The following is a 16,078-nucleotide window of genomic DNA, read 5'->3' as shown; positions in this document are numbered from 1 at the left end:
TTCAGCTATTATACTAACTCTACCTCCTAACCTTCAGTTAGTATGCTAACTCTACCTCCTAAGCTTCAGCTAGTATACTAACTCTACCTCCTAACCTGCAGCTAGTATACAAACTCTACCTCCTAACCTTCAGCTAGTATACTAGCTCTACCTCCTAAACTTCAGCAAGTATACTAGCTCTACCTCCTAACCTTCAGCTAGTATACTAGCTCTACTGCTCTACCTCCTCACCTTCAGTTAGTATACTAGCTCTACCTCCTAACCTTCAGCTAGTATACTAACTCTACCTCCTAACCTTCAGCTAGTATACAAACTCTACCTCCTAACCTTCAGCTAGTATATTAGCTCTACCTCCTAACCTTCAGCTAGTATACTAACTCTACCTCCTAACCTTCAGCTAGTATACTAGCTCTACTGCTCTACCTCCTCACCTTCAGTTAGTATACTAGCTCTACCTCCTAACCTTCAGCTAGTATACTAACTCTACCTCCTAACCTTCAGCTAGTATACTAGCTCTACCTCCTAACCTTCAGCTAGAATACAAACTCTACCTCCTAACCTTCATTTAGTATACTTGCTCTACCTCCTAACCTTCAGCTAGTATACTAGCTCTACTGCTCTACCTCCTCACCTTCAGTTAGTATACTAGCTCTACCTCCTAACCTTCAGCTAGTATACTAGCTCTACCTCCTAACCTTCAGCTAGAATACAAACTCTACATCCTAACCTTCAGCTAGTATACTAACTCTACCTCCGAACCTTCAGCTAGTATACTAGCTCTACCTCCTAACCTTCAGCTAGAATACAAACTCTACCTCCTAACCTTCAGCTAGTATATTAACTCTACCTCCTAACCTTCAGTTAGTATACTAACTCTACCTCCTAAACTTCAGCTAGTATACTAACTCTACCTCCTAACCTTCCGCTAGTATACTAACTCTACCTCCTAACCTTCAGCTAGTATGCTAGCTCTACCTCCTAACCTTCAGTTAGTATACTAGCTCTACTGCTGTACCTCCTCACCTTCAGCTAGTATTACAACTCTACCTCCTAACCTTCAGTTAGTATACTAACTCTATGTCCTAACCTTCAGCTAGTATACTAACTCTACCTCCTAACCTTCAGCTAGTATACTAGCTCTACTGCTCTACCTCCTCACCTTCAGCTAGTATATTAGCTCTACCTCCTAACCTTCAGTTAGTATACTAGGTCTACTGCTCTACCTCCTAACCTTCAGCTGGTATACTAACAATAACTCTTAACCTTCCGCTAGAATACTAACTCTACCTCCTAACCTTCAGCTAGTATACTAACTCTACCTCCTCACCTTCAGTTAGTATACTAGCTCTACCTCCTAACCTTCAGCTAGTATACTAGCTCTACCTCCTAACCTTCAGCTAGAATACAAACTCTACCTCCTAAACTTCAGCTAGTATACTAACTCTACCTCCTAAACTTCAGCTAGTATACTAACTCTACCTCCTAACCTTCAGATAGTATACTAACTCTACCTCCTAACCTTCAGCTAGTATACTTGCTCTACCTCCTAACCTTCAGCTAGTATACTAACTCTACCTCCTAACCTTCAGCTAGTATACTAGCTCTACTGCTCTACCTCCTCACCTTCAGTTAGTATACTAGCTCTACATCCTAACCTTCAGCTAGAATACAAACTCTACCTCCTAACCTTCAGCTAGAATACAAACTCTACCTCCTAACCTTCAGCTAGTATACTAACTCTACCTCCGAACCTTCAGCTAGTATACTAGCTCTACCTCCTAACCTTCAGCTAGTATACTAGCTCTACTGCTCTACCTCCTAACCTTCAGCTGGTATACTAACTCTACCACCTAACCTTCCGCTAGTATACTAGGTCTACTGCTCTACCTCCTAACCTTCACCTGGTATACTAACAATACCTCCTAACCTTCCGCTAGAATACTAACTCTACCTCCTAACCTTCAGCTAGTATACTAACACTACCTCCTAACCTTCAGTTAGTATACTAACTTTACCTCCTAAACTTCAGCTAGTATACTAACTCTACCTCCTACGCTTCAGTTAGTATACTAACTCTACGTCCTAACCTTCAGCTAGTATACTAACTCTACCTCCTAACCTTCAGCTAGTATACTAGCTCTTCTGCTCTACCTCCTCACCTTCAGTTAGTATACTAGCTCTACCTCCTAACCTTCAGCTAGTATACTAGCTCTACCTCCTAACCTTCAGCTAGAATACAAACTCTACCTCCTAACCTTCAGCTAGTATACTAACTCTACCTCCTAACCTTCAGCTAGTATACTAGCTCTAACTCCTAATCTTCAGCTAGTATACTAACTCTACCTCCTAACCTTCAGCTAGTATACTAGCTCTACCTCCTAACCTTCAGCTAGTATACTAGCTCTACTGCTCTACTTCCTAACCTTCAGCTAGTATACTAACTCTACCTCCTAACCTTCAGCTAGTATACTTGCTCTACCTCCTAACCTTCAGCTAGTATACTAACTCTACCTCCTAACCTTCAGCTAGTATACTAGCTCTACTGCTCTACCTCCTCACCTTCAGTTAGTATACTAGCTCTACATCCTAACCTTCAGCTAGAATACAAACTCTACCTCCGAACCTTCAGCTAGTATACTAGCTCTACCTCCTAACCTTCAGCTAGTATACTAGCTCTACTGCTCTACCTCCTAACCTTCAGCTGGTATACTAACTCTACCACCTAACCTTCCGCTAGTATACTAGGTCTACTGCTCTACCTCCTAACCTTCACCTGGTATACTAACAATACCTCCTAACCTTCCGCTAGAATACTAACTCTACCTCCTAACCTTCAGCTAGTATACTAACACTACCTCCTAACCTTCAGTTAGTATACTAACTTTACCTCCTAAACTTCAGCTAGTATACTAACTCTACCTCCTAACCCTCAGCTAGTATACTAACTCTACCTCCTACCTTCAGCTAGTATACTAACTCTACCTCCTAACCTTCAGCTAGTATACTAGCTCTTCTGCTCTACCTCCTCACCTTCAGTTAGTATACTAGCTCTACCTCCTAACCTTCAGCTAGTATACTAGCTCTACCTCCTAACCTTCAGCTAGAATACAAACTCTACCTCCTAACCTTCAGCTAGTATACTAACTCTACCTCCTAACCTTCAGCTAGTATACTAACTCTACCTCCTAACCTTCAGCTAGTATACTTGCTCTACCTCCTAACCTTCAGCTAGTATACTATCTCTACCTCCTAACCTTCAGCTAGAATACAAACTCTACCTCCTAACCTTCAGCTAGTATACTAACTCTACCTCCTAAACTTCAGCTAGTATACTAACTCTACCTCCTAACCTTCAGCTAGTATACTAACTCTACCTCCTAACCTTCAGCTAGTATGCTAGCTCTACCTCCTAACCTTCAGTTAGTATACTAGCTCTACTGCTCTACCTCCTCACCTTCAGCTAGTATTACAACTCTACCACCTAACCTTCAGTTAGTATACTAACTCTATGTCCTAACCTTCAGCTAGTATACTAACTCTACCTCCTAACCTTCAGCTAGTATACTAGCTCTACTGCTCTACCTCCTCACCTTCAGTTAGTATACTAGCTCTACCTCCTAACCTTCAGCTAGAATACAAACTCTACCTCCTAACCTTCAGCTAGAATACAAACTCTACCTCCTAACCTTCAGCTAGTATACTAACTCTACCTCCTAAACTTCAGCTAGTATACTAACTCTACCTCCTAACCTTCAGCTAGTATACTAACTCTACCTCCTAACCTTCAGCTAGTATGCTAGCTCTACCTCCTAACCTTCAGTTAGTATACTAGCTCTACTGCTCTACCTCCTCACCTTCAGCTAGTATTACAACTCTACCACCTAACCTTCAGTTAGTATACTAACTCTATGTCCTAACCTTCAGCTAGTATACTAACTCTACCTCCTAACCTTCAGCTAGTATACTAGCTCTACTGCTCTACCTCCCCACCTTCAGCTAGTATACTAACTCTGCTGCTCTACCTACTAATCTTCAGCTAGTATACAAACTCTACCTCCTAACCTTCAGCTAGTATACTTGCTCTACCTCCTAACCTTCAGCTAGTATACTAACTCTTCCTAACCTTCAGCTAGTATACTAGCTCTACTGCTCTACCTCCTCACCTTCAGTTAGTATACTAGCTCTACCTCCTAACCTTCAGTTAGTATACTAACTCTACGTCCTAACCTTCAGCTAGTATACTAACTCTACCTCCTAACCTTCAGCTAGTATACTAGCTCTACTGCTCTACCTCCTCACCTTCAGCTAGTTTACTAACTCTGCTGCTCTACCTCCTCACCTTCAGCTAGTATACTAACTCTACCTCCTAACCTTCAGCTAGTATAGTAACTCTACCTCCTAACCTTCAGCTAGTATACTAACTCTACCTCCCAACCTTCAGCTAGTATACTTGCTCTACCTCCTAACCTTCAGCTAGTATACTAGCTCTACTGCTCTACCTCCTCACCTTCAGTTAGTATACTAGTTCTACCTCCTAACCTTCAGCTAGTATACTAGCTCTACCTCCTAACCTTCAGCTAGAATACAAACTCTACCTCCTAACCTTCAGCTAGTATACTAGGTCTACTGCTCTACCTCCTAACCTTCAGCTAGTATACTAGCTCTACTGCTCTACCTCCTAACCTTCAGCTGGTATACTAACTCTACCACCTAACCTTCCGCTAGTATACTAGGTCTACTGCTCTACCTCCTAACCTTCACCTGGTATACTAACAATACCTCCTAAGCTAGAATACTAACTCTACCTCCTAACCTTCAGCTAGTATACTAACACTACCTCCTAACCTTCAGTTAGTATACTAACTTTACCTCCTAAACTTCAGCTAGTATACTAACTCTACCTCCTAACCCTCAGCTAGTATACTAACTCTACCTCCTACGCTTCAGCTAGTATACTAACTCTACCTCCTAACCTTCAGCTAGTATACTAGCTCTTCTGCTCTACCTCCTCACCTTCAGTTAGTATACTAGCTCTACCTCCTAACCTTCAGCTAGTATACTAGCTCTACCTCCTAACCTTCAGCTAGAATACAAACTCTACCTCCTAACCTTCAGCTAGTATACTAACTCTACCTCCTAACCTTCAGCTAGTATACTAACTCTACCTCCTAACCTTCAGCTAGTATACTTGCTCTACCTCCTAACCTTCAGCTAGTATACTATCTCTACCTCTAACCTTCAGCTAGAATACAAACTCTACCTCCTAACCTTCAGCTAGTATACTAACTCTACCTCCTAACCTTCAGCTAGTATACTAACTCTACCTCCTAACCTTCAGCTAGTATACTAACTCTACCTCCTAACCTTCAGCTAGTATGCTAGCTCTACCTCCTAACCTTCAGTTAGTATACTAGCTCTACTGCTCTACCTCCTCACCTTCAGCTAGTATTACAACTCTACCACCTAACCTTCAGTTAGTATACTAACTCTATGTCCTAACCTTCAGCTAGTATACTAACTCTACCTCCTAACCTTCAGCTAGTATACTAGCTCTACTGCTCTACCTCCTCACCTTCAGTTAGTATACTAGCTCTACCTCCTAACCTTCAGCTAGAATACAAACTCTACCTCCTAACCTTCAGCTAGAATACAAACTCTACCTCCTAACCTTCAGCTAGTATACTAACTCTACCTCCTAAACTTCAGCTAGTATACTAACTCTACCTCCTAACCTTCAGCTAGTATACTAACTCTACCTCCTAACCTTCAGCTAGTATGCTAGCTCTACCTCCTAACCTTCAGTTAGTATACTAGCTCTACTGCTCTACCTCCTCACCTTCAGCTAGTATTACAACTCTACCACCTAACCTTCAGTTAGTATACTAACTCTATGTCCTAACCTTCAGCTAGTATACTAACTCTACCTCCTAACCTTCAGCTAGTATACTAGCTCTACTGCTCTACCTCCCCACCTTCAGCTAGTATACTAACTCTGCTGCTCTACCTACTAATCTTCAGCTAGTATACAAACTCTACCTCCTAACCTTCAGCTAGTATACTTGCTCTACCTCCTAACCTTCAGCTAGTATACTAACTCTACCTCCTAACCTTCAGCTAGTATACTAGCTCTACTGCTCTACCTCCTCACCTTCAGTTAGTATACTAGCTCTACCTCCTAACCTTCAGTTAGTATACTAACTCTACGTCCTAACCTTCAGCTAGTATACTAACTCTACCTCCTAACCTTCAGCTAGTATACTAGCTCTACTGCTCTACCTCCTCACCTTCAGCTAGTTTACTAACTCTGCTGCTCTACCTCCTCACCTTCAGCTAGTATACTAACTCTACCTCCTAACCTTCAGCTAGTATAGTAACTCTACCTCCTAACCTTCAGCTAGTATACTAACTCTACCTCCCAACCTTCAGCTAGTATACTTGCTCTACCTCCTAACCTTCAGCTAGTATACTAGCTCTACTGCTCTACCTCCTCACCTTCAGTTAGTATACTAGTTCTACCTCCTAACCTTCAGCTAGTATACTAGCTCTACCTCCTAACCTTCAGCTAGAATACAAACTCTACCTCCTAACCTTCAGCTAGTATACTAGGTCTACTGCTCTACCTCCTAACCTTCAGCTGGTATACTAACAATACCTCCTAACCTTCCGCTAGAATACTAACTCTACCTCCTAACCTTCAGCTAGTATACTAGCTCTACCTCCTAACCTTCAGCTAGTATACTAGCTCTAACTCCTAATCTTCAGCTAGTATACTAACTCTACCTCCTAACCTTCAGCTAGTATACTAGCTCTACCTCCTAACCTTCAGCTAGTATACTAGCTCTACTGCTCTACTTCCTAACCTTCAGCTAGTATACTAACTCTACCTCTTAACCTTCAGCTAGTATACTAACTCAACCTCCTAACCTTCAGCTATTATACTAACTCTACCTCCTAACCTTCAGCTAGTATACTAGCTCTAACTCCTAATCTTCAGCTAGTATACTAACTCTACCTCCTAACCTTCAGCTAGTATACTAGCTCTACCTCCTAACCTTCAGCTAGTATACTAGCTCTACTGCTCTACTTCCTAACCTTCAGCTAGTATACTAACTCTACCTCCTCACCTTCAGCTAGTATACTAACTCTACCTCCTCACCTTTAGCTAGTATACTAACTCTACCTCCTAACCTTCAGCTAGTATACTAACTCTACCTCCTAACCTTCAGCTAGTATACTAACTCTACCTCCTAACCTTCAGCTAGTATATTAGCTCTACTGCTCTGCTTCCTAACCTTCAGCTAGTATACTAACTCTACCTCTTAACCTTCAGCTAGTATACTAACTCAACCTCCTAACCTTCAGCTATTATACTAACTCTACCTCCTAACCTTCAGTTAGTATGCTAACTCTACCTCCTAAGCTTCAGCTAGTATACTAACTCTACCTCCTAACCTGCAGCTAGTATACAAACTCTACCTCCTAACCTTCAGCTAGTATACTAGCTCTACCTCCTAACCTTCAGCAAGTATACTAGCTCTACCTCCTAACCTTCAGCTAGTATACTAGCTCTACTGCTCTACCTCCTCACCTTCAGTTAGTATACTAGCTCTACCTCCTAATCTTCAGCTAGTATACTAACTCTACCTCCTAACCTTCAGCTAGTATACAAACTCTACCTCCTAACCTTCAGCTAGTATACTAGCTCTACCTCCTAACCTTCAGCTAGTATACTAACTCTACCTCCTAACCTTCAGCTAGTATACTAACTCTACCTCCTAACCTTCAGCTAGTATACTAACTCTACCTCCTAACCTTCAGCTAGTATACTAGCTCTAACTCCTAATCTTCAGCTAGTATACTAACTCTACCTCCTAACCTTCAGCTAGTATACTAGCTCTACCTCCTAACCTTCAGCTAGTATACTAGCTCTACTGCTCTGCTTCCTAACCTTCAGCTAGTATACTAACTCTACCTCTTAACCTTCAGCTAGTATACTAACTCAACCTCCTAACCTTCAGCTATTATACTAACTCTACCTCCTCACCTTCAGTTAGTATACTAGCTCTACCTCCTAACCTTCAGCTAGTATACTAACTCTACCTCCTAACCTTCAGCTAGTATACTAGCTCTACCTCCTAACCTTCAGCTAGAATACAAACTCTACCTCCTAACCTTCAGTTAGTATACTTGCTCTACCTCCTAACCTTCAGCTAGTATACTAGCTCTACTGCTCTACCTCCTCACCTTCAGTTAGTATACTAGCTCTACCTCCTAACCTTCAGCTAGTATACTAGCTCTACCTCCTAACCTTCAGCTAGAATACAAACTCTACATCCTAACCTTCAGCTAGTATACTAACTCTACCTCCGAACCTTCAGCTAGTATACTAGCTCTACCTCCTAACCTTCAGCTAGAATACAAACTCTACCTCCTAACCTTCAGCTAGTATACTAACTCTACCTCCTAACCTTCAGTTAGTATACTAACTCTACCTCCTAAACTTCAGCTAGTATACTAACTCTACCTCCTAACCTTCCGCTAGTATACTAACTCTACCTCCTAACCTTCAGCTAGTATGCTAGCTCTACCTCCTAACCTTCAGTTAGTATACTAGCTCTACTGCTGTACCTCCTCACCTTCAGCTAGTATTACAACTCTACCTCCTAACCTTCAGTTAGTATACTAACTCTATGTCCTAACCTTCAGCTAGTATACTAACTCTACCTCCTAACCTTCAGCTAGTATACTAGCTCTACTGCTCTACCTCCTCACCTTCAGCTAGTATATTAGCTCTACCTCCTAACCTTCAGTTAGTATACTAGGTCTACTGCTCTACCTCCTAACCTTCAGCTGGTATACTAACAATAACTCTTAACCTTCCGCTAGAATACTAACTCTACCTCCTAACCTTCAGCTAGTATACTAACTCTACCTCCTCACCTTCAGTTAGTATACTAGCTCTACCTCCTAACCTTCAGCTAGTATACTAGCTCTACCTCCTAACCTTCAGCTAGAATACAAACTCTACCTCCTAAACTTCAGCTAGTATACTAACTCTACCTCCTAAACTTCAGCTAGTATACTAACTCTACCTCCTAACCTTCAGATAGTATACTAACTCTACCTCCTAACCTTCAGCTAGTATACTTGCTCTACCTCCTAACCTTCAGCTAGTATACTAACTCTACCTCCTAACCTTCAGCTAGTATACTAGCTCTACTGCTCTACCTCCTCACCTTCAGTTAGTATACTAGCTCTACATCCTAACCTTCAGCTAGAATACAAACTCTACCTCCTAACCTTCAGCTAGAATACAAACTCTACCTCCTAACCTTCAGCTAGTATACTAACTCTACCTCCGAACCTTCAGCTAGTATACTAGCTCTACCTCCTAACCTTCAGCTAGTATACTAGCTCTACTGCTCTACCTCCTAACCTTCAGCTGGTATACTAACTCTACCACCTAACCTTCCGCTAGTATACTAGGTCTACTGCTCTACCTCCTAACCTTCACCTGGTATACTAACAATACCTCCTAACCTTCCGCTAGAATACTAACTCTACCTCCTAACCCTCAGCTAGTATACTAACTCTATCTCCTACGCTTCAGTTAGTATACTAACTCTACGTCCTAACCTTCAGCTAGTATACTAACTCTACCTCCTAACCTTCAGCTAGTATACTAGCTCTTCTGCTCTACCTCCTCACCTTCAGTTAGTATACTAGCTCTACCTCCTAACCTTCAGCTAGTATACTAGCTCTACCTCCTAACCTTCAGCTAGAATACAAACTCTACCTCCTAACCTTCAGCTAGTATACTAACTCTACCTCCTAACCTTCAGCTAGTATACTAGCTCTACCTCCTAACCTTCAGCTAGTATACTAGCTCTACTGCTCTACTTCCTAACCTTCAGCTAGTATACTAACTCTACCTCCTAACCTTCAGCTAGTATACTTGCTCTACCTCCTAACCTTCAGCTAGTATACTAACTCTACCTCCTAACCTTCAGCTAGTATACTAGCTCTACTGCTCTACCTCCTCACCTTCAGTTAGTATACTAGCTCTACATCCTAACCTTCAGCTAGAATACAAACTCTACCTCCGAACCTTCAGCTAGTATACTAGCTCTACCTCCTAACCTTCAGCTAGTATACTAGCTCTACTGCTCTACCTCCTAACCTTCAGCTGGTATACTAACTCTACCACCTAACCTTCCGCTAGTATACTAGGTCTACTGCTCTACCTCCTAACCTTCACCTGGTATACTAACAATACCTCCTAACCTTCCGCTAGAATACTAACTCTACCTCCTAACCTTCAGCTAGTATACTAACACTACCTCCTAACCTTCAGTTAGTATACTAACTTTACCTCCTAAACTTCAGCTAGTATACTAACTCTACCTCCTAACCCTCAGCTAGTATACTAACTCTACCTCCTACGCTTCAGCTAGTATACTAACTCTACCTCCTAACCTTCAGCTAGTATACTAGCTCTTCTGCTCTACCTCCTCACCTTCAGTTAGTATACTAGCTCTACCTCCTAACCTTCAGCTAGTATACTAGCTCTACCTCCTAACCTTCAGCTAGAATACAAACTCTACCTCCTAACCTTCAGCTAGTATACTAACTCTACCTCCTAACCTTCAGCTAGTATACTAACTCTACCTCCTAACCTTCAGCTAGTATACTTGCTCTACCTCCTAACCTTCAGCTAGTATACTATCTCTACCTCCTAACCTTCAGCTAGTATACTAGCTCTACTGCTCTACCTCCTCACCTTCAGTTAGTATACTAGCTCTACCTCCTAACCTTCAGCTAGAATACAAACTCTACCTCCTAACCTTCAGCTAGAATACAAACTCTACCTCCTAACCTTCAGCTAGTATACTAACTCTACCTCCTAAACTTCAGCTAGTATACTAACTCTACCTCCTAACCTTCAGCTAGTATACTAACTCTACCTCCTAACCTTCAGCTAGTATGCTAGCTCTACCTCCTAACCTTCAGTTAGTATACTAGCTCTACTGCTCTACCTCCTCACCTTCAGCTAGTATTACAACTCTACCACCTAACCTTCAGTTAGTATACTAACTCTATGTCCTAACCTTCAGCTAGTATACTAACTCTACCTCCTAACCTTCAGCTAGTATACTAGCTCTACTGCTCTACCTCCCCACCTTCAGCTAGTATACTAACTCTGCTGCTCTACCTACTAATCTTCAGCTAGTATACAAACTCTACCTCCTAACCTTCAGCTAGTATACTTGCTCTACCTCCTAACCTGCAGCTAGTATACTAACTCTACCTCCTAACCTTCAGCTAGTATACTAGCTCTACTGCTCTACCTCCTCACCTTCAGTTAGTATACTAGCTCTACCTCCTAACCTTCAGTTAGTATACTAACTCTACGTCCTAACCTTCAGCTAGTATACTAACTCTACCTCCTAACCTTCAGCTAGTATACTAGCTCTACTGCTCTACCTCCTCACCTTCAGCTAGTTTACTAACTCTGCTGCTCTACCTCCTCACCTTCAGCTAGTATACTAACTCTACCTCCTAACCTTCAGCTAGTATAGTAACTCTACCTCCTAACCTTCAGCTAGTATACTAACTCTACCTCCCAACCTTCAGCTAGTATACTTGCTCTACCTCCTAACCTTCAGCTAGTATACTAGCTCTACTGCTCTACCTCCTCACCTTCAGTTAGTATACTAGTTCTACCTCCTAACCTTCAGCTAGTATACTAGCTCTACCTCCTAACCTTCAGCTAGAATACAAACTCTACCTCCTAACCTTCAGCTGGTATACTAACAATACCTCCTAACCTTCCGCTAGAATACTAACTCTACCTCCTAACCTTCAGCTAGTATACTAGCTCTACCTCCTAACCTTCAGCTAGTATACTAGCTCTAACTCCTAATCTTCAGCTAGTATACTAACTCTACCTCCTAACCTTCAGCTAGTATACTAGCTCTACCTCCTAACCTTCAGCTAGTATACTAGCTCTACTGCTCTACTTCCTAACCTTCAGCTAGTATACTAACTCGACCTCTTAACCTTCAGCTAGTATACTAACTCAACCTCCTAACCTTCAGCTATTATACTAACTCTACCTCCTAACCTTCAGCTAGTATACTAGCTCTAACTCCTAATCTTCAGCTAGTATACTAACTCTACCTCCTAACCTTCAGCTAGTATACTAGCTCTACCTCCTAACCTTCAGCTAGTATACTAGCTCTACTGCTCTACTTCCTAACCTTCAGCTAGTATACTAACTCTACCTCCTCACCTTCAGCTAGTATACTAACTCTACCTCCTCACCTTTAGCTAGTATACTAACTCTACCTCCTAACCTTCAGCTAGTATACTAACTCTACCTCCTAACCTTCAGCTAGTATACTAACTCTACCTCCTAACCTTCAGCTAGTATACTAGCTCTACTGCTCTGCTTCCTAACCTTCAGCTAGTATACTAACTCTACCTCTTAACCTTCAGCTAGTATACTAACTCAACCTCCTAACCTTCAGCTATTATACTAACTCTACCTCCTAACCTTCAGTTAGTATGCTAACTCTACCTCCTAAGCTTCAGCTAGTATACTAACTCTACCTCCTAACCTGCAGCTAGTATACAAACTCTACCTCCTAACCTTCAGCTAGTATACTAGCTCTACCTCCTAACCTTCAGCAAGTATACTAGCTCTACCTCCTAACCTTCAGCTAGTATACTAGCTCTACTGCTCTACCTCCTCACCTTCAGTTAGTATACTAGCTCTACCTCCTAATCTTCAGCTAGTATACTAACTCTACCTCCTAACCTTCAGCTAGTATACAAACTCTACCTCCTAACCTTCAGCTAGTATACTAGCTCTACCTCCTAACCTTCAGCTAGTATACTAACTCTACCTCCTAACCTTCAGCTAGTATACTAACTCTACCTCCTAACCTTCAGCTAGTATACTAACTCTACCTCCTAACCTTCAGCTAGTATACTAGCTCTAACTCCTAATCTTCAGCTAGTATACTAACTCTACCTCCTAAACTTCAGCTAGTATACTAGCTCTACCTCCTAACCTTCAGCTAGTATACTAGCTCTACTGCTCTGCTTCCTAACCTTCAGCTAGTATACTAACTCTACCTCTTAACCTTCAGCTAGTATACTAACTCAACCTCCTAACCTTCAGCTATTATACTAACTCTACCTCCTAACCTTCAGTTAGTATGCTAACTCTACCTCCTAAGCTTCAGCTAGTATACTAACTCTACCTCCTAACCTGCAGCTAGTATACAAACTCTACCTCCTAACCTTCAGCTAGTATACTAGCTCTACCTCCTAACCTTCAGCAAGTATACTAGCTCTACCTCCTAACCTTCAGCTAGTATACTAGCTCTACTGCTCTACCTCCTCACCTTCAGTTAGTATACTAGCTCTACCTCCTGATCTTCAGCTAGTATACTAACTCTACCTCCTAACCTTCAGCTAGTATACAAACTCTACCTCCTAACCTTCAGCTAGTATACTAGCTCTACCTCCTAACCTTCAGCTAGTATACTAACTCTACCTCCTAACCTTCAGCTAGTATACTAGCTCTACTGCTCTACCTCCTCACCTTCAGTTAGTATACTAGCTCTACCTCCTAACCTTCAGCTAGTATACTAACTCTACCTCCTAACCTTCAGCTAGTATACTAGCTCTACCTCCTAACCTTCAGCTAGAATACAAACTCTACCTCCTAACCTTCAGTTAGTATACTTGCTCTACCTCCTAACCTTCAGCTAGTATACTAGTTCTACTGCTCTACCTCCTCACCTTCAGTTAGTATACTAGCTCTACCTCCTAACCTTCAGCTAGTATACTAGCTCTACCTCCTAACCTTCAGCTAGAATACAAACTCTACCTCCTAACCTTCAGCTAGTATACTAACTCTACCTCCGAACCTTCAGCTAGTATACTAGCTCTTCTGCTCTACCTCCTCACCTTCAGTTAGTATACTAGCTCTACCTCCTAACCTTCAGCTAGTATACTAGCTCTACCTCCTAACCTTCAGCTAGAATACAAACTCTACCTCCTAACCTTCAGCTAGTATACTAACTCTACCTCCTAACCTTCAGCTAGTATACTAACTCTACCTCCTAACCTTCAGCTAGTATACCTGCTCTACCTCCTAACCTTCAGCTAGTATACTATCTCTACCTCCTAACCTTCAGCTAGTATACTAGCTCTACTGCTCTACCTCCTCACCTTCAGTTAGTATACTAGCTCTACCTCCTAACCTTCAGCTAGAATACAAACTCTACCTCCTAACCTTCAGCTAGAATACAAACTCTACCTCCTAACCTTCAGCTAGTATACTAACTCTACCTCCTAAACTTCAGCTAGTATACTAACTCTACCTCCTAACCTTCAGCTAGTATACTAACTCTACCTCCTAACCTTCAGCTAGTATGCTAGCTCTACCTCCTAACCTTCAGTTAGTATACTAGCTCTACTGCTCTACCTCCTCACCTTCAGCTAGTATTACAACTCTACCTCCTAACCTTCAGTTAGTATACTAACTCTATGTCCTAACCTTCAGCTAGTATACTAACTCTACCTCCTAACCTTCAGCTAGTATACTTGCTCTACCTCCTAACCTTCAGCTAGTATACTAACTCTACCTCCTAACCTTCAGCTAGTATACTAGCTCTACTGCTCTACCTCCTCACCTTCAGTTAGTATACTAGCTCTACCTCCTAACCTTCAGTTAGTATACTAACTCTACGTCCTAACCTTCAGCTAGTATACTAACTCTACCTCCTAACCTTCAGCTAGTATACTAGCTCTACTGCTCTACCTCCTCACCTTCAGCTAGTTTACTAACTCTGCTGCTCTACCTCCTCACCTTCAGCTAGTATACTAACTCTACCTCCTAACCTTCAGCTAGTATACTAACTCTACCTCCTAACCTTCAGCTAGTATACTAGCTCTACCTCCTAACCTTCAGCTAGAATACAAACTCTACCTCCTAACCTTCAGTTAGTATACTTGCTCTACCTCCTAACCTTCAGCTAGTATACTAGTTCTACTGCTCTACCTCCTCACCTTCAGTTAGTATACTAGCTCTACCTCCTAACCTTCAGCTAGTATACTAGCTCTACCTCCTAACCTTCAGCTAGAATACAAACTCTACCTCCTAACCTTCAGCTAGTATACTAACTCTACCTCCGAACCTTCAGCTAGTATACTAGCTCTTCTGCTCTACCTCCTCACCTTCAGTTAGTATACTAGCTCTACCTCCTAACCTTCAGCTAGTATACTAGCTCTACCTCCTAACCTTCAGCTAGAATACAAACTCTACCTCCTAACCTTCAGCTAGTATACTAACTCTACCTCCTAACCTTCAGCTAGTATACTAACTCTACCTCCTAACCTTCAGCTAGTATACCTGCTCTACCTCCTAACCTTCAGCTAGTATACTATCTCTACCTCCTAACCTTCAGCTAGTATACTAGCTCTACTGCTCTACCTCCTCACCTTCAGTTAGTATACTAGCTCTACCTCCTAACCTTCAGCTAGAATACAAACTCTACCTCCTAACCTTCAGCTAGAATACAAACTCTACCTCCTAACCTTCAGCTAGTATACTAACTCTACCTCCTAAACTTCAGCTAGTATACTAACTCTACCTCCTAACCTTCAGCTAGTATACTAACTCTACCTCCTAACCTTCAGCTAGTATGCTAGCTCTACCTCCTAACCTTCAGTTAGTATACTAGCTCTACTGCTCTACCTCCTCACCTTCAGCTAGTATTACAACTCTACCTCCTAACCTTCAGTTAGTATACTAACTCTATGTCCTAACCTTCAGCTAGTATACTAACTCTACCTCCTAACCTTCAGCTAGTATACTTGCTCTACCTCCTAACCTTCAGCTAGTATACTAACTCTACCTCCTAACCTTCAGCTAGTATACTAGCTCTACTGCTCTACCTCCTCACCTTCAGTTAGTATACTAGCTCTACCTCCTAACCTTCAGTTAGTATACTAACTCTACGTCCTAACCTTCAGCTAGTATACTAACTCTACCTCCTAACCT

This window comes from Oncorhynchus gorbuscha, linkage group LG01, assembly GCF_021184085.1.
Source record: "Oncorhynchus gorbuscha isolate QuinsamMale2020 ecotype Even-year linkage group LG01, OgorEven_v1.0, whole genome shotgun sequence".
Taxonomy (NCBI): Eukaryota; Metazoa; Chordata; class Actinopteri; order Salmoniformes; family Salmonidae; genus Oncorhynchus; species Oncorhynchus gorbuscha.
Note: the sequence above shows the minus strand (reverse complement) of the source record.